At 34.2% G+C, this 25,611-nt stretch overlaps 1 protein-coding gene and 1 pseudogene across 1 annotated transcript in view; one reads left to right on the plus strand and one right to left on the minus strand.

The window, feature by feature from the left end:
* LOC145243981 (calcium-regulated heat-stable protein 1-like) overlaps window positions 1-284 on the minus strand; it is a 93,453-nt gene extending 93,169 nt beyond the window's left edge. Inside the window, exon 1 of the mRNA XM_080107118.1 lies at window positions 165-284. The gene's annotated coding sequence lies outside the window, so the exon portion shown is untranslated. The remainder of the gene's footprint in view (window positions 1-164) is intronic.
* A 12,071-nt stretch (window positions 285-12,355) lies between these two features.
* Window positions 12,356-12,442, plus strand: LOC145244149 (U2 spliceosomal RNA; annotated as a pseudogene).
* Window positions 12,443-25,611: the final 13,169 nt, after the last annotated feature.

The raw sequence follows: 25,611 nt of genomic DNA on the forward strand, positions 1-25,611 counted from the left end.
TTTAAAAAATCAAAAATCAAAGATAATATAAACAAAACCATAAACATGCAAACGTTCGAAAAAATAAAACAACAGCCGATGCTTCTTAATGACATGCACTCTAATGAGCAGCATTCCAAAAACTATTTAGGATCAACATTAAGAGAAATAACAAAGTAACTTACAGTATAATGATAAGAATACGTTTCACATGGACTGTAACCTCAATATGGCGAGATTTAGGTTATTACCGCCAAAAATAGCCTCAAACCTTGCTTATACTGTAATAGTATAACATTTTTTTTTTAATTAAAATAAAACACATTAATATCTGATTATATTCCTATAAAATATACAAAGTTTATTATAAATAATAATATTTTACAATAGTAATATAAAAATTAGTAGTTTTATGTCAGTAAGAAATTCGCCTGGTCCTAGGATATTTACAGAAATTTGGTAAATGATTGAGATCAAATGATTTTCATTCATGTTTTGGCATATGTTGTTTAAAAGAATTTAAACCGATATCAGCAATTTAATGCCCGTTTTTAAATTTTCATTCTTTATTTTTAATAGATTGAATTTTTAAAAGCATTAGCATTTAGGAGATTATATATATATATATATATATATATATATATATATATATATATATATATATATATATATATATATAATAAAATTAGGATGAATAAAAAATTTCAATGGTAAGGCAAATCTATCTGGATGAAAAAAAAAGCTCTAAAGAGAAGCAAACAATAGAATAAAAAACCCTTATTGACTTAATAATGTAATAAAGTTTCTATGTAACTTTACTCTTTATCTTTTTAACTCGTACTATCTATCTATATATGTGTGTGTGTGTGTGTGTGTGTGTGTGTGTGTGTGTGTGTGTGTGTGTGTGTGTGTAAACACACTATGCACAATGCTTTAAGCAAAACTACAACATCCTTGCCATATATATATATGGCAAGGATGTAGTTTGCTTAAAGCATTGTGCATAGTGTGTTTACACACACACACACACACACACACACACACACACACACACACACACACACATATATATATATATATATATATATATATATATAGAGAGAGAGAGAGAGAGAGAGAGAGAGATAGTACGAGTTAAAAAGATAAAGAGTAAAGTTATATATATGGCAAGGATGTTGTAGTTTGCTTAAAGCATTGTGCATAGTGTGTTTACACACACACACACACACACACATATATATATATATATATATATATATATAACCCTCTCCAAACAATTAACAACAAAATAACCCCCCCCCCGCCTCCAAACTTAAGCGAACACCCAACAGGTCAAGGCATACTTACCAAGAAATCATCTCACCAACGCCAAAAACTTTAACATTAAGACTCGAATTTTAAAGTAACCCCCTCCTCCTACCTCCACATATTCCCCTTCTCCCCATGTATCCCTATGCCCTCAGTCACACCAGAAATAAACTTCCCAGACCCTCCCCCACAAGTTCCTTAAACTCCAAAACTAAAACATGACAGACATACCAAGCGCCCCCTCCCACCTTCCCCCTTGTTCCCTTCCTCTCTTTCTTCCGCCCTCCTCGCCCTCCCCCGACCTCATTCACTCTTTCACTCTTTCATCCCATAATAACGAACATTTCTGTAAAAGTCCTAGGAAGCTACAGACGGCCAAAAAAACGGCAGGGTAGCTGAAACAATAATGTAACTTAACAGACAGATACAGTAATAAAAAATAAAACGTATATATATATATATATATATATATATATATATATATATATATATATATATATATATATATATGATAGGTATGTGTATATTTATACATTTGTATGCGTATAATTCACTCTTAAGCTAATTAATCAATCATCCAATCATCATAAATTTTGGAATACACCTGTAAGGTATAAAGGTTGGTAATGTTGGTTATATTTAGTTTATTTGAGGTTTATGCAAAGGAGCAAAAAAGGAGGTGTAAGCCATCATGAAAAATCAGATATTGGAGATTTTTGTGACATTTTAGCATCAATTAATAAATATTGCCTAAGTTTCAGTTTCTGTAGGGTATTTTAAAGGCATAATATCGGTACAACCGTCCCTTAATCATAGCCTTAATCATATCCAGTTTGATGTCAGTTTTACATGCTAGCAGGTGTTGACAGCTTTAGGAAACTGACTTCCAAACTGATTTCCACACTAACCTATCTTTGACCAGGTTTTTATTTAACACCCTTTCTTTCAAGTCTATTTTTATCACTTTTACCCATGTTTTCCTTGACCTGTCCACCTGAACTGAACTTGCTACCTTAACTGTTCTACATCTACTGATTCAAGAACCTGTGGCAATACCATCCGAGTTTCCTGCATACATTTTCCTATACTGCCCAGACTTAATCTATCGCTCAAGTGATCAGAACTAAGTCAGTCTTTACGACTCACATTATGCATTCAGTGTATCATCCTCATATTATTTTTCTCTTCATGCAATGCATGTCCTCAAACCTCACTGACCAGGTTTCACTTCCACACATCATCATGTTGTTTACACATGCTGAGTAAACTCTTCCTTTAGCTGGAAATGGTAATGCTCTGCTGGTTAGTAATGACAGAAGTTCCATGAACTTACTCCACCCACTCCTAATTTTATCACTATAGTCTCCAATGGTATCAACAAGAAAAAATAAAATATCCTCAACAACTTCAATAGCTTCACCATCTACATTTAAGTTCTCATCCATCTCCATTGTCTTACATTTTTTGAGACAGAAACTGGTTATTCTCTCTCAACCTAAAATTGTGGGAACATGATGAGAATTAGCAGCGAACCGGATGTTAACGCATCCACCATGAGAGACAAAATGAAAAATCGTCTTTTGCACATGGCTCCACGCATCGCTTCCGCTTGGAAAGAAAAAAATAAGATAACCACAAAATAATTATCGACCAATGGCAGAGCTCCGCGCCTAAAATAAACACCTCACATAAAACAGTCACTGGGAGCCAGTTTGCCACTATAAAACGAGGGATTTGAGGGAACCAAAGAGAGAGAAGAGGAGATTCGCCCTGCTGCGTCAGTGAACGCATGGACAGATTCTCCCACCCGACCTAAAGAGATGAAGAGAAGAGAACTCGCCCCGCTGCGTCAGTGAACGTATGGACGGATTCTGTCACCAAACCTGAAGAGACATAATGAAGAAGAAAAAGAAATAAGGCACCAGTGAACTGAAGCCGATTATGCTTTCATGTTATGGGCCAAACGCCTTCAATTCTAAACACTGCCTAATTCATACAAACCAAAGAAGAGAGGAGGAAAAAGAAGACGAAGACGCCGGGCTGCTAGCTGCTGATGAAAAAGTCACCCGCTTTCCAGTTACAAGCCAGGACACGCATCACCGACAGCAGGATGACCAGCCTACCCTAACCATCTCCATCGTCCAAAAGATAAGTTACATTTTACGAACATTCATTCCTTGTCAATTCATACATACCTACAAACAGTTTACGAACATTCACTCCTTGTCAATTCATACATACCTACAAACATTTTACGAACATTCATTCCTTGTCAATTCATACATACCTACAAACATTTTACGAACATTCATTCCTTGATAATTCATACATACCTACAAACATTCTACGAACATTTTACCGTAATACAAACTGTCAAATATCTCCATCGGGCAATCCATTCTTCGTTAAATCACATTCCATCCTACGAACACTTTGCCTCTTCTAATACAAGTTGTTAGTAGTAAATAAAATCGGTTCTCAACCTTCAATATTCGTCTGTCTTTAATTATATGGAGTCAGAATCTACACACTTCCAATGTTGTTCATTACATGTATTCTTTATTGTGACCTCTATGGCATCCTTTCCCACCTCTAATCCTTTTTATAAACACAGAGACCATAAAATACAGTAAAACTCCTTTAATTTGAACTTCCTCTAAAGTTGGACTTCCTCTCATTTGGACTTCCTCTCATTTGAACTTCCTCTCATTTGGACTTCTTCTAAACCTGGACTTTCTTTAAACTTGAACTGTCTCGTCATTGAAATTGTATTAGCATATTTGATGCGGAGTTGCAGTAAAACTATTTACATGGTTTAGTCAGATATTGCGCAGAAATGTTAATATTGTTACTATGTAATTAATGTAGATTAGCTATTGATAACTAATTTACACTAACTGTAAATTTTTTTGTTTTCAGATTGCTATATTTAAAATAGTGCAAAACAACCCATCACAATGGCTTGCAACTCTAAAAGAAAACAAGTGACACTGACTTTACTTGAAAAACGTCAAATTATAGAAAAATTAGATGCTATAGTTGAAAATAGCGTTGTATTGAGAGATTATAAGATTGGAAGAAGTACACTGTTTTACATCAAAAAGAAAAGGGAGGAAATATTGAAGGCTGCCCCTTTCTCTTCAAATAAAAGACATGTCAAAAGAAAAACTCTTCGCAGACCAAAGCAAGTTGAATTCCATCGAATATTGCATGAGTGGTTTGTAGCAAAACGGAATGAAGGTATAGCAATATCTGGGCCCATGTTAATTGCTAAAGCAAAATCTCTTAAGGAAGAGTTGAATATCGCAGATGATATGAAATTCAGTGAAAGCTGGCTTAGGAGCTTTAAGAGTAGACATGGTATAAGACAATTAACAATGTCAGGCAAACAACGATACTGATCTGCTGATACACACACAGCATCAAATTATTGTGACAAATTCAAGACGATAATTGCCGATTATGGTTTAACACCAGAGGATGTTTACAACGCTGATGAAAGTGGCGTAAATTGGAAGTGCTTACCTACAAAAACATTAACCGGATCCGAGGAGCAGAAAATAAAAGGATTCAAATTAAATAAAGGAAGGCTAACAGTGATGGTATGCGCTAATGCTTCTGGAACTCATAAACTTAAGCTTCTTGTCATCGGCAAGTCAAAGTGTCCCCGAGCATTGAAAGAAGTCTCGCCTTTGCCAGTATTCTATTATTCTTCACGAAATGGATGGATGAATCAGCAGTTGTTTAAAAAATGGCTTTTGCAAGAATTTGTGCCAGTTGTCCAGAGGCGTTTTCTTGAATTAGGTAAACCTGATTCAAAGTGCTTGCTTCTGTTGGACAATTGTAGAGCACATCGTCTTGAGTCAGAACTAGTGTCATCTTGTGGGAATATTTTTGTGTGCTACTTACCACCTAATGTGACTTCTCTCATCCAACCTATGGCTCAAGGGATTATTTGAAACTTAAAATGTTTCTACAGAAATGATTTCATGATGAATACGATAAATAGTACCGTGAGTATAAGCGATTTTCAGCACCATTTTATTATCAAAGATGCCATATTTTCTCTCGCAAGTGCATGGAATCAAGTTCGAGCAAGCACATTAACAAAAGCATGGGGTAAATTATGCCCAGCACCAAAGGCTTCTGAACTGAAAGAATCAGAGAATACATCTGGTCTAGAAAAAATTCTTGAAACCAAACAGTTACCGACCAACCACGCTGTTCTTAAATCACTTAATGCAAATGATGTTGAAATGTGGGTGCAACAAGATGAGGAAACTACCGATCAATATCCTGAAGGCAGTAATGGTGATGAAAATAGCGGCAGCTCCCATTCTTTTGACCCTAATGTAAATAACCAAGAACACTCTGATGAAGCAATATCATGGGATGATGCAGAAAAGTCTATGGAGACGGTTATAAAATTTATAGAAAAAAGTCCTTATGTCAGTCCGAAGAGATATAATCATAAAGAAGCTACAGAACCAAGAAATTGTAGATTTTCGTGATCACTTACAGAATACAATGGCAGCGCCCGAGAGCTCAATCGACGAAAATAGAAACTACAATGAGACTCATTTAATGAATAACTAAAAAAACTGTATTTTACATAAATGTATGATTTCTGTAGATGATAACTTAGGTAATAAATACCTAACAAGTAAGAGTAGATTTAATTTATTTTCAATGTTTTTGCTCCTGGTAATAATATTTAACAATTTTTACTTGCAATATATCGTAAACTCAACTTAATATACACTTGAAGTATCATACAGCAATGAATTTCATTTGCTATTTCTTAAGTCTTAGAAAATTAAAGTTAACTGCAACTCATTTTTTATCACGAAACTTGAACAGCAACCTCTAATTTGAACGAAGCGGATGTTCAAATTATAGGAGTCATACTATATATATATATATATATATATATATATATATATATATATATATATATACTCCTGATCAAAAATTTAAAACCACTTGATAATCTTTAAAAAGAAACCCCTTTTTTAAGGATAGATTTTAAACTCCTGCAACTTAAGGTTACCAATGCTACAACCTAAAAGATTATGGAAAAAGAAAAAAGCCACAATGCTTACACGTACCATAAAAGACTGGCTCCTTTTCCACAAATTGAGGAAGACTTTCTTCGTTTTGGAAGTTTTCCAACACTACAAGCACTGATCATCACTTTGGTCTTGGTAACATTAAATCTCAGACTTTTACTTTCCTTGTTTGGAGAACTTTCCAGCATTGCAACCACTAACCACTGATCATCACTTGGTCTTGGTAACATTTAATTTCACCTATTTTCCATAGAATTCCACCCAAATCTTTAACAAGTAGACTTTCCATTGTTTCATATGCAAATAATACATTATCAGCAACAGTGTCTCTTCTTGGACATTCTGTACAAAACTTCCTAGAGCCGGGTTTCCCAAACTTTAAGACACCATGGAGCCCTTGACCAGGGCAAAGGTTTTTCATGGAAGACTAACAAGATAATTTCTAAAATAAATATGAAAAAAATTAATTTCAAATTTTAACACTAACTAATGATAATGTTTACAACCATTTTTATTTTTATTTTTATTAATCAAAAATTGTTTCATTTCTTGTTAATTTATTTTTTTATTTACTGAACCATCTCAAAACTCTTTACACTTGTAGTTATGTATGATATCTCTTTCTAGTAGAAAAGATGAATAATTAAATGTCTGCAGCTATTTAATTATTTCATATAAAGCATTTGGTCCTCTTTAAGAAAGGGTTTCTGGGGCCCCCCAGTCTCACTCATGGAACCCCAGAGCTCCATGGAGCCCACTTTGAGAAACCCTGTCCTAGACCATGCTTCTAAAACACAAATGAAAAGCAAGAGACTCAGTACAGAACTTTGATATACACTCGTGAGCAACAAAAATGGGCCAAACAAATTTTATACATTTTATTGCACTAAAAGCTATATTGACCAATGAACAATTGAACAAGGAAACTTAAAGGAGACTAATAACACAGAACAAGACATTTACTTTAATAAATGCTTAGGATGGAATCGCATTCCCTTTTGATTTCTTTAAAAGATCAATCCTTTTAGACATGCTCTCAACCAAAGTGGAACACTGTGAAGAGGAGATGCTATCCCATTCGCTTTGCACAACTTCCCACAGTTTGGCATTGTTAAAAAAAGTTCTTCCGGCCAATGCACGTTGTTCATAAGTGTATACTTTAACATTAAAGCTGCTACTAAATGTACTGTTAATCCTAACAAGACTTTGAACATTTTTATTTATTTTGAACAATCTTCATTAACCACTCATTTTCAACTAGTTTACTCAACTCCCACCAGACACCCTTTCTTGGCACTGTCAAAAGGTTTCTCTTGATCTACAAAAGCGAAATTCAGGTTCTTCTAGATACTTTCTTTATATTTATCCTAAAATAAATATAGAACCAGTGGTACTATGCCCAGGCATAAAACCAAACTGCATTTCATCCATGCTTATCTGACTTTTTATTTGCTGCTCAATTCAACCTCCTAACTTTTCTCCCGGGAATAAACTTTACTCTGTTTACTTTGTGAGCTTTCTTTTAAATCTCAGATATTTTCTGGAATCAAAATCTTGCAATGGGTTTTGCTCAAATTTGGAATAAGAATTCTAGACATGAAGTTTAGCATCATTGTATATTGAGTTTAATCTTCCTAAGGGAACATAATAGTCCTATAGCTACGTAAAACGAAGCTGTTAAACCTGACATAGTTGTATGAGACAAAAAGGAGAAAAAAATAACCTTAGTCGAAGTTCACTAATGATGATGGATAAAACAGAGCTGAAAGGGAAAATATAACAAAATACCAAGGTCTTATGTACCACATCTTAAGAAACTGGGGATGGAGCATCCTTAGAAAGATCTTCACCATTCCAGTAATTATAGGAGCAATCAGACTCATGAAAAAGAAGTTCAAAAATTACCTGGCAAATATACTCAATTAACTAAGTACCTGGTCCATCGACTTTAAGCCTCTGCAATTGCATCAAGTACTTCCCGTTTCCCCTTGCAACAATTCACAATTGTACTATTCCTAGTCTTCCAGGATAACCTCTTTTTTCATGATCTAATTTGTTAAGTCTGTGATCATCTCAATGTCTGTTTCACCCGCACCATTCGACATTACTTCAACATCGTACAGCTTCTCATACCATTTCTTTTTCAGTTCTTATAGCTGAAGCCAATACTGCTTCTGCAACTTTTAGATTTTTACAGTTCCATGGAAATTCATTATTAAACAATTTCTCGTTGTTCATCTTACTGTATCATATATATTTTCTCGATTCTTACTATTCTGAATATTGCTTCAACTATTTCTAAATTTTCATGATTATTTAACAATTTCTCATAATGGCATTTCTAAGCATCCCTCTTGTTAGTCATTTGTTACTAACAGTCCATTGTCAAGTAATCATCAATAAATGGCTTTCTCAGCCTCCTTCTTGGCTTTGTACATTGTTCTTCTTGCATCCCTCTGCCTCCAGATACACACCATTATCTTTTTATCCAATGATTTTTATGCTCCTGCTTTATCTGATAAACTTCTCCACTTCCTCATTCCACCACCATATCACCCTATGCCTTGAGGGCCGTTCCGTCAACTTACTAGTCCGGTCTGTTACATCCAACAGTGTATCTTTCAGCTTCTTCCGCTATTCTTTTGCACTTTCTGTAACGAACTTGGTAGCTGAACACGCCATCACTTGGCATTTAAACTCGCACGTCACATGTTCTTCATTCAATCTTTGTATATCATAAGGAAAAACTTTCTCTACCCATGAACTTTTTCTTACCAATGTACTTGAATTTGGATTAGAATAAATATAACACCAGTAACACTTTGCCCAGACATAAAACCAAATTGAATCTCATCAATACTTATCTGATTTTTTTATTTGCTGCTTAATCATTCTCTCAATCACTTTCAGGACTTTTTTTTTTTACAAAGTAGTCACCATTTATCAAGGCCCGGAGGTCGCTCGAAGATAAAGGTTAATGAGTATATGGTAGTCAATGGGACAATATTGTAGTGATCGTTAGTAGTGAAAATTTGGTAAATTGGAGTACTTAAGGGGACGGCTCATCAAGAACTTGTTCATGTTGGACTTGAAGATGGCCATATTGTAGTCAGTTGGAAAGCAGGAAAATGGAACAGAGTTCCACAGGCGTGCAGTTCTAAGAAAAAAGCTTTGTTCATGGAATCTACGTTTAGGTTTAGGCACAGATAAAGAGTGGGAGAAATTATTCATAGTAGTTTCAACTAAACAAGTGTTTTTCATGAAAATCAGGTAAAGGCGGACCAAAGATTGGAGCTCAGACGAGCACTCGCCATGAAAATAACGATAAAGCAGAGAAAGGAAAGGGCATCCCCTACTAGGCTACAAAGTCTACTTTGAACTCTGTCAAGGCAAGTTAAAGTGTTTCTAGCGGCTCCATCCCAGATGTGGCAGCAGTATTTTAGCCTAGGACGTACTTGGCTTTTATACAAATAGAGAATTGCATAAGCAGTGAGATACCTAGGAGGATGCCACCATTTTTCCAGCAGTCTTGACAAAAGATTTGATGTACATGTTCCATCTCAGACCAAGAGTAAAGGTCAGACCCAGAAGCTTGTCAAAACATGGAGCCTCCCCAAGACAAAAGCCATTCATTTCCATTGATGCCAGATGGGGATCAGAGTGTTGATGATGTAAAAATAGAAGCTTGGTTTTAGATGCATTAGAATTAACCAGCCACCTCTTTCCCCATTGCACCTTGTGCTCAAGATCAGAGGAGAGAGAATCAGAGAGAGCTTTGTTATTTACGGCTTTTAAAGTGTTGTCATAGATAGTAGTATCGTAAGCATAAATGTCTATGAATGATCTTAGGATGTGATTTGGGAGATCATTGATGTAGATTAGGGAGAGAGTTGAGCCCAGGATGGACCCCTGAGGGATTCCAGCATTAATACTGTGAACTTCTGATTTCTGCCCATCAACCACTACTCTTATGAACTTATCAGAGAGAAATGATTTAATAATTGAGAAGATATTTCCAGTTATACCGTAGCTGGAGATTTTGTGGAGTAGACCTTTATGCCAGACCCTAATCCATCAACTTTAAGTTTCTGTAATTATCTAGTGATTCCCATTTATTCTTGTACTAGTGGGGCTACCCAGCGTTGCTCGGGACCATATAAACAATGAAAAAATTGAAGCTGATTTTGAATATAATTGTTATTATTTGGAGAGAGGAATATTTAATGTGTATGTATCATTTACTATTTCAAGCAAAAGAATATTTTACCTACCCTAAGACGGCTATTACACATGTATGAAATAATTGTACCTTCCCTAGGACAGGTAATTTACAGAATGTATATGAAATAATTTTACCTTTTTGCGACGGGTGTTTTACAACACATTTAAAATATGTTTACCTACCTTCGGACGGGTAATTTATATACATATATGAAACAATTCTCTCGACAGATATTGTACAACATATATGAAATAATTTCTCTTCCCACCAAGGCTACCATAATTTTAAGAAAATTGAAATCATTTTTAGAAGAAGGATCATTAGGATTTCCAAATTAATACATGAATACATTGTATTGGTTAATGAGTTTGTAACCCTTGCTTCACTATAAATTTCAACATTACTGGGTTTCTTTCCGTCCTCACTATCGGCATTATTATTGTAAGAAAAATTATGCCATTTTTGGAAGATGTCTCAGCAGGATTTTAAAATTAATGCATAAATACATTAATACAGTAAAGTGATTAGACACGCCTTGTTCATTATCAAATTCCACATTATTCTGTTTCATTTTTGCCCCACTACCGACAACAAAATGTTTTGGAAATAAAACATTATTTTCGGAATATTACTCAGCACGCTTTACAAACAAATAAACAAATATGTTGAGAAGCTTTGTGATTAGGCAACACTTGCTTCACTACAAAATTCCACATTACTGTGTTCTTCCCCTCCCTACTACTTACACCATCATTTTAAGTCAAATGATATCATTTCTTGACCATAATAGAGCAGGTTTTCCAAATAATTACATAAATGCATTGATGCAAATGATCATTAGGCAACTTTTACTTTACCATAATTTTCAATATTAATATAGCTCTCCCCCCAACAACACATTAGTAAGAGAAACGATACCATTTCCAGAATATGATTCCATAGTTATTCCATATTTTTGGAATATGAAATTGTGGGAGATTGCATAGTGACTCCAAAATGGACATTACTCTCACCAGCCCCACCCCAAAGGTGAATGTTTGTTAATTCATAGAGAACTCCAGAGCACGTTCATGTGTCTTTCTACTCACCACTACAACTGTGACGTCATTCCCCGAAGTTAACATTGAAAATTCAGAAATATATTGTTGATCACCTACAGAAACTGATAAAATAACTGGGCTTATTATTTCATTACAAACACACCAATCAATTAGCTCACATTTCATTATTTCTCAAAATTCTTTGACATGTTGTTAATTTCGGCAATCTTTTTCATAATTTTAACCCACAATTTACCACCCCACTGTCCAAAAAATAAATTAAATAAATTAATATTTAAAATGTAAAATGTTGCAGCTATTTCCGGGACTGACTCTATATTCCCCAGCCCACTGTTAAAAATATGAATGAAATATAGTAATGTTTAACTCGTAAACGGTTTCGCCCATTTCCTGAACTGATTTCATATCCCCCACCCCACTATTAAAAACGTACATGAAATAATGTAATGTCTAAATCGTAGACTGTTTCAGCTTTTATATATTAGATGGAGTAATTTTGAGATCGTAAACTGCTTCAGCTCTTTCCGGGTCTGACTCCGTATCCTACTTCTTTTAAAAATATATATGAAATAAAGTATTTTTTAGATCATAAACTGCTTCAGCCATTTCCGGGACTTACTCCATATTCCCCTCCCTACCTCTTAAAATGTATGCTGTGTCGGTTATTTTGTATTTTTTTTTTTAGAAGGAGGTAATGTCTAGTAAAAAACTATATTACGCTTTCTTGGCCTTTTGGCTAAGATCAAAGTGTAGTATCTGTTCTGATGCAGCATTTCAGCGAAATCATCTACTGGCCTCCTCTCCATAAATAGAAAAAGTGATGGTAATGGCTGGGAGAATGAACAGGCACTAATTGACCACACCCCAACCTCACCTAAAAAAATGAAGGTTTGGTAATCCCTGGCGGCCTCCAGTGTACTTTTTAAAGCAACATAATCATGCTTGCCCCCCCTCCCATCACCAACACATGACGTCACTTCCGGAAAATGACTCAGCAGTTTTTCAAAATGCATGATTTCATTTTAAATTGTTTGTATTTTTTAAATATGGGTACTACACTGTAGAAGCACCTTATTTAAAATTCATGCTACTCAAAAACTAAATATTTCAAAGTGCAGTTAGTGATTAGGCAACACTTGTTTTACAATAAACTAATCAAGAAATTGGATTGAGAAACAGATACTGAATGTTAACTAATACTAAACAAAAATAGAGATAATTCATGTCAGTTTCGTATTTAATAAATTGTTAGGTGAAAGTACAGAATAGTTTAAATAATACCCTCCCCTCCTCATATTAAGAATGGCTTTCTAAATGATAACATTATTATTTCAGCACTGTCCCTATTCCGTGCGTCACTCCTCCCTTCTCCATCTTAAAATAATGTATGAAATTAAATAAATATGAGATCGTAAAAAAGATATAGAGGTTTGTTTTCACAGTTACAAATTTCAAACCGCGAGTAAAATGTACGTATGATTTCTTCTTTTTTTTTTTTTAATACAAAAACATAAACATGAGTTGGTATCATCAGTTAGAATTGAAATTAAAAAGAACCGAGCGTTCCAGCTTGAGAGAAAAAAAAACAAATGTACGTGCATGCGCACAAAAAAAAAAAAAATGTCAGCTAATGCTTAATGAACACTGTACATGTAAATTTGTCGATGTCTATATGCGATATACATGCATGTAAGCAAATATATTATTCACTATAAACCACCCTTGATGCATGAATATTAATTTCCTGAGAATTTCCGTGTTATGTGACCAGTAGTTTAAAGTTTACCTCTTAGATATTTACACACACACACATACGTCTACTGTTTCATTTATATAGAAGAATTCACAATTATATAAAATCTTTCAGGATAATCTCTTTGTTTTATGATCTAATATGCCAAGTCTCAATCGCTATTTCACATACAGCCTTCAACATTTCTGCATTCTCAGTCTTACCCGTCTTCATCTTACTGCAACATTTCTTTTCTCAATTGATAATATTCTGAATATTGCTTCAACTACTAAATTTTCATGGTTTCATAAAAAAATCAGTATTCAACGATTTCTCTTAGTGGTATTTCCAGCATCCCTTTGGTCCTGGTCATTTGTTGCTAACACACCATTGTCATTTCGAATGCACTTCTCTCCAACAATATCTATATTTACCTTTGTCATCTCTTTAACTATCCTAAATACTTTATTCTTTTGGTCATTCCTTTCTAGTATATCTGGAAACCTGGCTTTCTTTGCTTCCTTCTTAGCTTTGCATATTGTTCTTGTTTTTTTTTTTTGTTTTTTGTTGTTTTGTTGCTTCTCTCTTTGGCTTCAGATATACATCCTAAACGTTTTATTTTTTTTATTTTTTATTTTTATTTTTTTTTGCATCAGGCATCATCACTTATCAAGGCCTTGAGGCCACTCGAGGATAAGGGTTAAAGAGTGTACAGTAGAAATTGGACAATATAGTAATCGTTAGTTAGTTAGTAATGGAAATTTGGTGAATTTGTTAACTTATATGGAACGGCTCATCAAGAACTTGTTTACATTAGACTTGAAGACAACCATATTGTAATCAGCTGGCAAGCAGGAAAACGAAAGACAATTCCATAGGTGTGTAGTTCTAATAAAGAAGCTTTGCTCATGGAGTCTACGTTTAGGTTTAGGTACAGATAAAGAGTGGAGGAAATTATTGATAGTGATTTCTGCTAGATGGGTGTTTCTTGTGAAAGTTTGGCGAGGAGGACCATAGATTGGAGCTCAGCCGAGCACTTGCCATGGAAATAATGATTTATCGATTAATTTCTCCTTGTTGATCTGTTTTTTTCTTTTTATATTTTTGTGTTTTTTAATACCTTACTTGGTGGCAAAAGCTGCTTGATAGCATCAGGAGTAGCAGTACCACCTTGAGCTACCGAAATTGTGCTATCACCCTGGTTGGCAGCTGATGAGGACAGGGTATTGCACATGCTTTCAAATGTTTATGAAATTTAAAAAATCTATTTATCTATCTATCTATCTATCTATCTATAAAAGTGAATGTGTCTGTGTGTGTGTCTGTGCTTGTGTCTGTGCGTGTGTCTGTGTACATTTCCCTATGCAATATCTCTGTCAATTTTAAGTCTACAGACTCGAAATTTGATATATAGGTTACTGAGATTTGGAAAAATCTTTGTAATTAGTTTTCGGCCAGAAATTTGGCTGTTAAGGAGTCAAAGTTCAACGATTTGACCTTTGAGAACTCTACCAAACTCCTCCGACAATTTTGGGTCTAAACACTTGAATTTTTAGATATAAGTTCCTTGGATATGGATCTAACTTAATAACTTGATTTGAGCTCAAAATAATAAATTTTAAGGGGTCATAATAGGGGTCAAAATTTAAAAAAATTGACCGTTTTTTTTTTTTTTTTTTTGCTCAACATACACCTTCAAACACCCGGTCAACGCTGGGCTGAAATGCTAGTATATCTATAAAAGTGAAAGTGTCTGTGTGTATGTCTGTCTGTCTGTCTATCTGTGTACATTTCCCTACACAATAACTTTGTCAATTCTCAGTCTACAGACTCGAAATTTGATATACAGAGTACTGAAATTTGGGAAAATCTTTGTGATACATTTTCGCCCAGAAATTTAGCTGTTAAGGAGTCAAAGTTCAACGATTTGACCTTTGAGAACTCTACCAAACTCCTCCGACAATTTTGGATATAAACAATTGAAATTTTAGATATAGGTTCCTTGGATATGGATCTAACTTAATAACTTCATTTGAGTCCAAAACAATAAATGTTAAGGGTCCATAATAGGGGTCAAAGTTTTTTAAAATTTGACCTCTGCGGTCTCTACCAAATTACTCAGACAATTTCTGGTCTAAACATTTGAAATTTTACATAAAGGGTATTCAGAGATAGGGCAAGCTTTTTAATCGGTTTGGATCAAAAATTTTTAGTTACCAACCAGTAACGATGTATGTATGTATGTATGTTTGCAGGTCTGCCTAAAACTTTCGACAGAGGTGACAGATTTTAACAAGCTCAGTATTGTTTTGAAGTTTGACCTTTCAGATGACAAATATCGAAAAATTGGCTTAATATCTTCACCTTCAACTGGCACTTTTCAACAAGGGGGGAGGGCGCTTTTTTCGCTGATATTTTTGAAAGTCATCCTCTCCTTTTGATTGTCTAGCCTTAATTTAAACCTACATCACTTCCGGTTTGGCAGTGGTCGTAACAGCAAACACTTCAGGTTTTTCTCCCGTTCTTTTCTTTCTTTGCAGTACGGATTCGAGCCTGCCTTCCTACTACCATTTTTTTTTTTTTTGCTCAACATACACCTCAAAACACCAGGGAAACGCCGGGCTGAAATGCTAGTATATCTGTAAAAGTGAAAGTGTCTGTGTGTGTGTGTGTGTGTGTGTGTGTATGTCTGTCTGTGTACATTTCCCTACACAATATCTCTGTCAATTTTAAGTCTACAGACTCGAAATATGATATACAGGTTACTGAAATTTGGGAAAATCTTTGTAATCGATTTTCGGCCAGAAATTTGGCTGTTAAGGAGTCAAAGTTCAACGATTTGACCTTTGAGAACTCTACCAAACTCCTCCGACAATTTTGGGTCTAAACACTTGACATTTTAGATATAGGTTCCTTGGACATGGATCTAACTTAATAACTTGATTTGAGCCTAAAACAATAAATGTTAAGGGGTCATAATAGGGGTCACAATTAAAAGCAAAATTGACTGCTGCGGTCTCTACCAAATTATTCAGACAATTTTTGGTCTAAACATTTGAAATTTTACATAAAGGGTATTTAGAGATAGGGCAAGCTTTTTAATCGGTTTGGGTCGAAAATTCGAGCTACCAATATATAAATGTATGTATGCATGTTTGCATGTCTGCCTAAAACTTTCGATAGAGTTGACAGATTTTCACAAGCTTAGTATCGTTTGTAAGCTCGACCTTTATGACGACAAATATCGAAAAATTGGCTAAAAACATTAATTTCTTCACCTTCAACTGGACACTTTTCTACAAGGAGGGGTCGCTTTTTTCACCGATATTTTCGAAAGTCATCCCCTCTTTTCGATTGTCTAGCCTTAATTTAGACCTACGTTTGGCGGTGGTCGTAACAGCAAAGACTTCACGTTTTTTCCCATTCTTTTCCTCCTTTGCAGTAAGGGTTCGAGCCTGCCTTCCTACTATCACTTTTTTTTTTTTTTTGCTCAACATACACCTCCAAACACCCTGGGCCACGCCGGGCTGAAATGCTAGTGTGTGTATATATATATATATATATATATATATATATACTTTTTTATTTTTATTTTACATAAGCATCTATATGTCGTTACACATTCATGGGCATGTTTCATTCAGCCAGTTATAAATAATTAGAGATCTCTTCATGTTACATAGCACGGATGCGCGGATGCAAAGGCATGTGAAATGACATCACCAGTAGGGAAAAATAAACACTTGAAAAAGGAGATCACATTAGAGACTGGAATAACGTTCGAGATCATGTTAAAAGCGTGAATGATGCTTGAGAATCACATGGGTAGCATTATGGCCGTAACAATGAGAAAATAAATGTTGTTGTTACAAAGAAAAAGCGAGTTGAAGTTTTTTCCTAACCTTTGTCTCCTTTGCAATTGAGGCCACAATATGTGTTGGTTTCCGGAAAACATGTGTTGGTTCTCGGACATTATATTCAGGCGATGCTGCTTATACAAAAGTAGAGTCTGTACTTGTAACTGGCTGGCCGAAACATATTCATGAATGTGTAGATAAATTTTTATGTAAAATAAATAAAAATGTGTATCTTGCTCTACTTTGATATTAAAAATTTTTGTATGAACTGCGTTAAATTCATTGTTTGTTTCACCTCTGATAAATATTAACCTGGAATTAAAGTTATGTGAATTTTTTTGTAGATAAATAAAGAAATGATAATTGGAATTTAGCATCCTATTGTTTATTTATATATATATATATATATATAATGTATAGATTTTGGTTAAGTAGTCAAACCTAAGTGTAAAGCTCAATGGAAATTAAAAGTTTATACTCTATTAATATTTATTTCCAGAGCAATTATAAATTGAGATATTAAAAAGAATACCACAGATCCTATAAAAAGCAAAATTGTTTTTGTTTTTTATATATATAGTTGTTTTATCAATTCTTCATACTGATGGCATATTTATAAAGACAAATTGAGAATGTTATCAACAAAAAAATCAAATTTACTTCAGACATGTTTTTTTTTTTTCTTTTTACAAGGTGGTCACCACTTATCAAGGCCCGGAAGCCACTCAGGGATAAGGGTTATTGTAAGTACAGTACGTTAGTGTGGATATTTAAAATGTCTACTTAAGGGGGCGATTCATTAGGAATTTGTTTACGTTGAAGACATCCAAGTTGTAGTCAGGAGGGAAGCAGGCAGACGGAACAGAGTTCCACAGGCGTGCAGTTCTAAGAAAGAAGCTTTGTTCATGGAATCCACGTTTTGATTTAGGCATAGATAAAGAGTGGGGAAAGTTTTTGACAGTGGATTCAGCTAGACGGGTGTTTTTTGTAAAAGATTGGCGTGGGGGGACTAGAGATTGGAGTTCAGACGAGCACCTGCCATGGAAATAACAATAAAACAAAGACAGGCTTGCAACATCTCTTTTGTGGGAGAGAGGTTGCAGGGAAAAGAAAAGGGCATCCCCCACTAAGCCACGAAGTCTATTTTGTACTCTGTCAAGGCAGGATATGCTGTTTTTAGCAGCTCCTGCCCAGATATGGCAGCAGTATTCCATCCTTGGACGTACTTGGCTTTTATATAGATAGAGAATTGCATCATTAGTGAGATATCTTCTGGAGTGGTAGAAGGATCCCACCATCTTTCCAGCGATCTAGGCAACAGACTTGATATACGTGTTCCATTTCAGATCAGGAGTAAAGGTCAAGCCCAGAAGCTTGTCAAAACATGGGGCTTCTCCTAGACAAGAGTCATCCATTTCAATTGTTGCAAGATGGGGATCAGAGCGTTGATGATGTAAAGATAGGAGTTTGGTTTTAGATGCATTAAAGGTAACCAGCCACATCTTCCCCCACTGACACACTCGTTCGAGATCAGAGGAGAGAGAATCAGAGAGAGCTTTGTCCTTTACAACCTTTGATGTGTTGCTGTAGATGGTCGTGTCATCAGCATAGATGTCAACGAATGATTTAAGTATGGTTTTAGGGAGATCATTGATGTAGATCAGGAAGAGAGTTGGGCCCAGGATGGGCCCTTGAGGGACTCCAGCATTAATACTGCAGGCCTCTGATTTTTGTCCATCAACCACTACTCTTATGAGCCTATCGGAGAGAAATGATTTAATGATAGAGGGAATATTTCCAGTTATACCGTAGCTGGAGATCTTGTGAAGTAGGCCTTTATGCCATACCTTGCAAAACAAAACATCCTTTGGTGTATTCATTTCATTTTCTTGAAAATTCTTATCCTCATCTTCATATTTGCTGTTGTTGTTTCACCACGTTTCGGCTAACTAATTCTCTGGGCTTCTTCAGTTGGATTAGTTGACCAGAGGATTAATTGGCCAAAACGCAGTGAAACAACAACTATAAAGATGAGGATAACAGTCCGCAAGAAAATGAATACACAAATTATGAAGTGTTATCTCAAAGGATTAAAAACAAAAAGAAATAAAAATAATATATAAACCATCCTTTTCGTATCTTTTAAACGTGATGTAGGAGGCGAAACATTAACATTAGGGGAACCTGGGATAAAGCTTACTGAAAGAGAAAGAAGAGCGCCTTCAAGAGATCACGTGATATCATGTTGGTGGCAATTTCTGGCACCGTTTAGTTCAGCTCCATACATTGAAGAGAGGTATGTATTCAAAATTAGCATTTGGATAGATATTTCTGTTGCTATAGTAATGGATTCATCAGTTTGACCTACATAAGCCTAACAGCATGTGGTATGGAAGCTTTGTGAACAAACATATTATGGGGTAAAGCAGGACAAAGCAATGGGGCAACCATCAGCTATCCCACCACATCAACATCCAGCATTCTCACTACAGCACAAAAATCAAGGGTAGCCTCGTTTTCGAATATCATTATCTTTGTTGTAATAGTGTGAGAAAGGAACTCGTATTTCGATGTGCAGTGGTTATTCACCAAAGAAAAGGGCCAGTAAAATGTTACGTAAAAAGAGAACATTTGAAAGAAACAGGGGAAAAAAGAAGGAATATTGTCTGTCAAGAGGTGCTGGACTGAAGGAGTAAATTAAAGATTGTCTCTTACAATGTAATTTTATTGTTTGCATTGAACTATATAGCACAATGTTACTTCCTGGATATGTATTAGTTCTTATTAATATCTCACTTGAGTCAGTTCTTTATTTAAACTACAATGGACACTATTTTCATAAAAATGTTAATAAATTCATATTTGCTGCGTGTTATTGATTTTTCTGTCCAAAAAACTAATTTTTTGCGCTATCCAGAAAAATATCAGTTTTATCTAAACCTATTTGTTCATTAAATATATACCCATTCCGTGGAATTTCCACAGGTCCTGCTAATTTTAATAATTTCTTTTACAAAAAATAAGTAATTAGAAAGCCATTCTTAACATGGGGAGAGGAAACTTTATTAACTATTCTGTACATTTACCTAACAGATTATTAAGTTAATAAATTTGAAAAACCGAAAGTCTTGCTAGAACATATTATGGATGAAGTTTAATATCAGGAACTGAATCTGACAGAACACCGTTTGCTGCTGATTTTGAGTTGTTTAGTTTTCTGATTTGCCATATGCATGAGTGTATAACAACATGTGCATATGTTTGTGCGTGTGCATGCATGTAGGTGTGTATTTAAAAGAAATCAATAAAGTGCCCAAATTGTAAGAATGCAAGGGCTAAAATACAAATTATTTATTCAAAAACTATACATTACAGATTACAAGCCATTTCAAATCATCAGCATCTTAGAGAATGATGATAATCATGAAATGCTGATAATTTGTAATGGGTTGTAAGGGTCTTTTCTAAACAGTAAAGGCCTATTCATATCAGTGAAACCATGGTACATCTCTGGAATCTGTAATGCATAGTTTTTAAATAAATTAAAGTCTGTGCGACAACAAGTCTACCCAGATTTCCAGTACTCTCAACCTCTTTCGATAACCATTGCAAATCATTTTACATTATCACAACAACCGCCTACCATTGATTTTTAGCTGACAATGACCATTAATCATTTGAGATTTGGATGGCAACAAGGTACTATAAGAGCCCAGTACTCTTCATACTCATCCAATGGAAGTTTGGTTAGTACTTTCCCTCCTCAGTCCTTCCATCCTCCTTGACTTTTCATATCTATTTTTATTGTTATTAGGCGATGCTGATGCTTTTTATTTGTGTGTGGGGATGGGACACAGTTTATAAGATTTCTTGCAGTTTCAATTCCCTTGGTTCCATGTGGTGCCCTTTTCATCTTTTTGTTTTACTTTTATTGCAATTTCCATGTGGCTGGTTTGTATTTATGGTTTATATGGGCTAATTTCCTCATTAGGGGTTTTCTTAAGATTTCAGCTGTTTTCAGCATTTATTTCAAATTGCTTAGCACTGGCAACTTCAAGTTCAAATTTTGCCAACTTTTGCCAATTTAACCCTAACTTGGCAGCCAGGCGTGTTTACTTTTCATTTCTCACCTGTAATTTGAATGCTTAAGCAAAACCATGGAAGAACTTTAATTGGATAAGCATTTCGTATTCCCTGGAATATTCTGGTAGAAGGGAGGGGCATGCTGTTTCTTTCAGTTTTTCAAATGCCAAATACTTGTGCAAGACAGAACAAAGCAATATTTCCAAAATACAAATTAAACGAAACAAACAACGATAAAGGTTTGTTTTTTTGTTTTTTACGAGATATATGCTTGTATATTGTAGAGCTAATATCACGGTATTTTCTAAAAATATAAAATTAATTTTTTTAAATTTTCTTTTAATTATTTTAAAGTAAAATATAAAAGAAATATCGCTATAAAATTGTAAAAAACAAAAAAAATTTAAAGATATATTATTGGAATAAGAATTTAAGTATAATTTTACTGCAATATAAATTCAAAATGGCGTAATAAAAGATAAAATAAAAGGTAATTGTAATTTCTCTTCCAATTATATAAATACTAAATAAGTGGATAGTCCTTAATCCGCAGAGTTTTGAAGAAATACTTTCCTTCTCATCAGAGGGTAGGAATTAGCAAAATGCGGGATCGGATTTTGCATGCAAAAGTATTTGATGAAACTACAAGTCAAAGATCTTACTTGATAACAAAAAGTGAAGCATAGGGAATAGGGTGAAGAAAAAGGTGATTTAAGGTGAATTATTATAGCTATTATTTTCTGTGGTGTGCCTAAATTCAAGCTCTGTTCGTTTAATAAAATTTTAATAATTAAAGGAGATAAATTGTAGAAACCTCAATGAAATTTAATTATATTTGAGTTTGCAATTGAGCGCTGATTCAAGAAGTCTTCGCCAAAATTTATTTAAAATGAATTTAGTGAGCTTAGCTTGTTTGAAGTTAATGATCATTCTTTTAATTTCAAATAAACTCACCAAAAACGATGAACTTCTGCACATCTATCATCTATCTCCAAATGGCCTTTCAGAGCAAAGTGTACACACATTTAAGGAAGCATCGAAAAAGATTCCAACTAATGGAAAAACAACAATTGGAACCAAACTAAACAGTAGAGCACATCCATATATATGGCAGCTGGGGATTCTCTGACTAAACTGATGTTCAAGGAGCAGTTAAGAATAGCTTTTCATTTAAAAAAAAAAAAAAAAAGATGGAGTGAGAAAACATAGTTATAACTTCATTTTGAGAATTTAAACTCGATGATTTACTTGTGATACATAATTTTGGCTTAGGCTGCAGATAAAGAAATACTTGATACTCACGTAGACAATGCAACAAGTAATCCAGAAAAACTATTACTCCAGAAATTCTTGAAGAAATCATGGAACCGGTTGGCATGCACATTGGCGATACTGCTAGGAATTCCATCGAGACTGGAAATCCCAGAACATCTCCAATTCACATATCAGGACGCTTACTCAAACCATCAATCAAATTGGAATGATTATGTCTGCAACCTAAGGTAAGATTAGAGAGATATAATATGCTAAAAAGATTTAGTTATTTCCCCTTTCCCCTAGAAGATATTTTTTATATGTAAATAAAGAAGCGTATTAACCTTTATCCTTGAGTGGCCTCTGGGCCTTGATGAGTGGTGACTATATGAAGTGAAAAAATATATATATATATATTGTTCTGCTTCCTGTTCAAATGAACTCTGTTGCTTGTGTCTTGTGTCTGGCTAGTGATACTTAAAGATATAACAGATATAATTTGTATTTTTTGGATTCATCAAACGACTGTTCTCATCTTGTTTTCACAACGTTTCGGTCGATGTAATCCCCGACCTTCTTCAGGTGTATCTTGTCGAACTCGTCCAAATTCCCGAGTTTGACAGAAACATTTCCGAGTTCAACAAGATACACCTGAAGAAGGTCGGAGGTTACATCGACCGAAATGTTATAAAATCCACACACAAGATGGAACAATATTCCGATGAATCCAAATAATACGAATAACCAATCCTCATCTCAAAAATTCAGAAACGTCAGACAGATGTGATGTCAGGATGACAGGTAAGAGATATTTCTCTTTAACTGTGGTGTTTTAAAGGCATTTAAAAATGTTGTTTTTTTTTTTTTGTTAATTTTTTTAAAAAGTTATCATTTTGTCTGATATTATGCAGTATGACAATACAAATACAACTTCCAGTTTGAGCAATTTCGGATAATGTAGAAATTAAAATTTCAAGGCAACTTTTACAGGATCTATAAAAGATAAAATGTTAGTTTTCATATCTTCAGCAAAACACTCTTTTAAATTTCCAGGATTTTGTGAAACAATTTTTAAAATTTTGAATGCAAGATTTGTTGAAACATGAAGCCTGTGTCAACTGTGATATCTACTAAAACATTAATCTGTGGTTGCCGGTGGTGTTAAAACCTGGAGCAAGGTAAATATTGTATCGCTTAACAAATAGACCATTATAATTCCAAAGGCCCTATCACAAGTTCTGCGTTTAACCCTTTATCTTCAAGTAGTTTAAGAAAATTTTGATGCAATAAAAACAAAATGAATTTGAGGCTAATGCATTCAAATTTATTTATTATAATTTTTCAAGTGTAGGTATTTGTACATGGAAGATAAAAAAAATATTTTTGATTAGAAAATCTTTTTTGAAACTTGAAATTTGATGTTTGGAGGAATAGTTTCCCCGTTCTATGCTGTGCCACTGGTGACTGAAAATACAATATTTACGAGCAATATAGTGCTTCTGCCAGGAAATAAACACAATAACATAGAAAGAGAGAGAATGATGTATGAAGAAGTGAAAGAATACACGGGAATGAAGACGATCTACAGGTGCTTCTACATTATTGGGACGAGATTTTGTAGTCGATAAATAGAGTTTTCAGATAAAAAACAATGATTTAAACTGATTTTTTGTCAATTCTAATGTTACAATGGTAGCTTCCAAATTATGCAGTCGAAATTACCAGAATATTACTGAATTATTAAACAAACCACTTTTAATCGTGTTAGCAAGTGAAAAATTGCAGCCATCTTTGTTTAATGTGAATGTAAAATTACCTCCTTGTTGAACTCTCCTGTGTTTTATGATCATTTCCATCAAATTCTATTTTTATTTATTTATTTATTTTTACATAGGCATCACCACTTATCAAGGCCAAAAGGCCACTCGAGGATAATGGTGAAAGAGTGTAGTAGAAATTGGACAATATAGAAATCGTTAGTAATGGAACTTCGGTAAATTTGTTAACTTATATGAAACGGCTCATCAAAAACTTGTTTATGTTAGACTTGAAGACAACCGTATTGTAGTCAGCTGGAAAGTAGGAAAACGGAAGACAATTCCATTTATTTTCTTTAATAAATAATTTTCTATCTTATCGATTTTCATAATTTTTAGATATAATCATCTTAGAAATATGAGGAATATGTAGATATCATTGTTTTCATATGAAATTCAGTATTACGATTTCCGAAAATCTCGTCCCAATTCTGTAGAAGCACAGATCTATATATTAATACGATAGTGTGTGTATTATTTTGTGTGTCACACTTACATCATTTTTTCCCCCGTGTGACTGTTGTTTAATTGTTATGACCTTCCATTTCTTGTAATACATAATTTTACCAAGAATTCTTCATAAGTTTTGGTTTCGGTTTCGATTATAGCTGATGGCACTCAAGTCATCTATTTTTTTTTTTTATAAATAATTTTACCAAATATTCTCCATAAGATTTAGTTTTGGTTTTTATAATTTTTATTATAAATTTTTTTCTTCATAAGTTTGGGCCCCAGTTTCGATTCAAGCTGATGCACCTAAGTCATATGGATATATTTTTTTATTTTATAAATCACAACTTTATAATATATGAAAATAGATAGAAAATTAACTCTATAATAATATATACGAAATTAATATTTAAGCATATTTTACGACCAGGCTATGCCGGACGTCCTTGCTAGCTTAGATAAATACTTTTACAGTTTTCACAAAAGAGCTTCAATAATATCAGGGTGTCTCCATTTATGCTGAACATCCACAGAATGCCAACATCAATATATTACATATGAAAAAGTCCGCTGTGGAATCTTCACAGGTCCCACTAGCAAAAGAAATAAAAGCGTTATAGAAGGACAGATTTAGTAAAATCTGAAAATTTTCTTTTCTACTTTGATTTGACAGTGATATTGTAATTTTAATTTCACAAACTTGCGATGAATTTTCAAATACATATTGCAAATAAGGCACTGACTTGCCAGAAATACAAGATGGTTACCAAATAAAACAA

Source organism: Euprymna scolopes, chromosome 22, assembly GCF_053919585.1.
Source record: "Euprymna scolopes isolate OS-2025 chromosome 22, ASM5391958v1, whole genome shotgun sequence".
NCBI lineage: Eukaryota > Metazoa > Mollusca > Cephalopoda > Sepiida > Sepiolidae > Euprymna > Euprymna scolopes.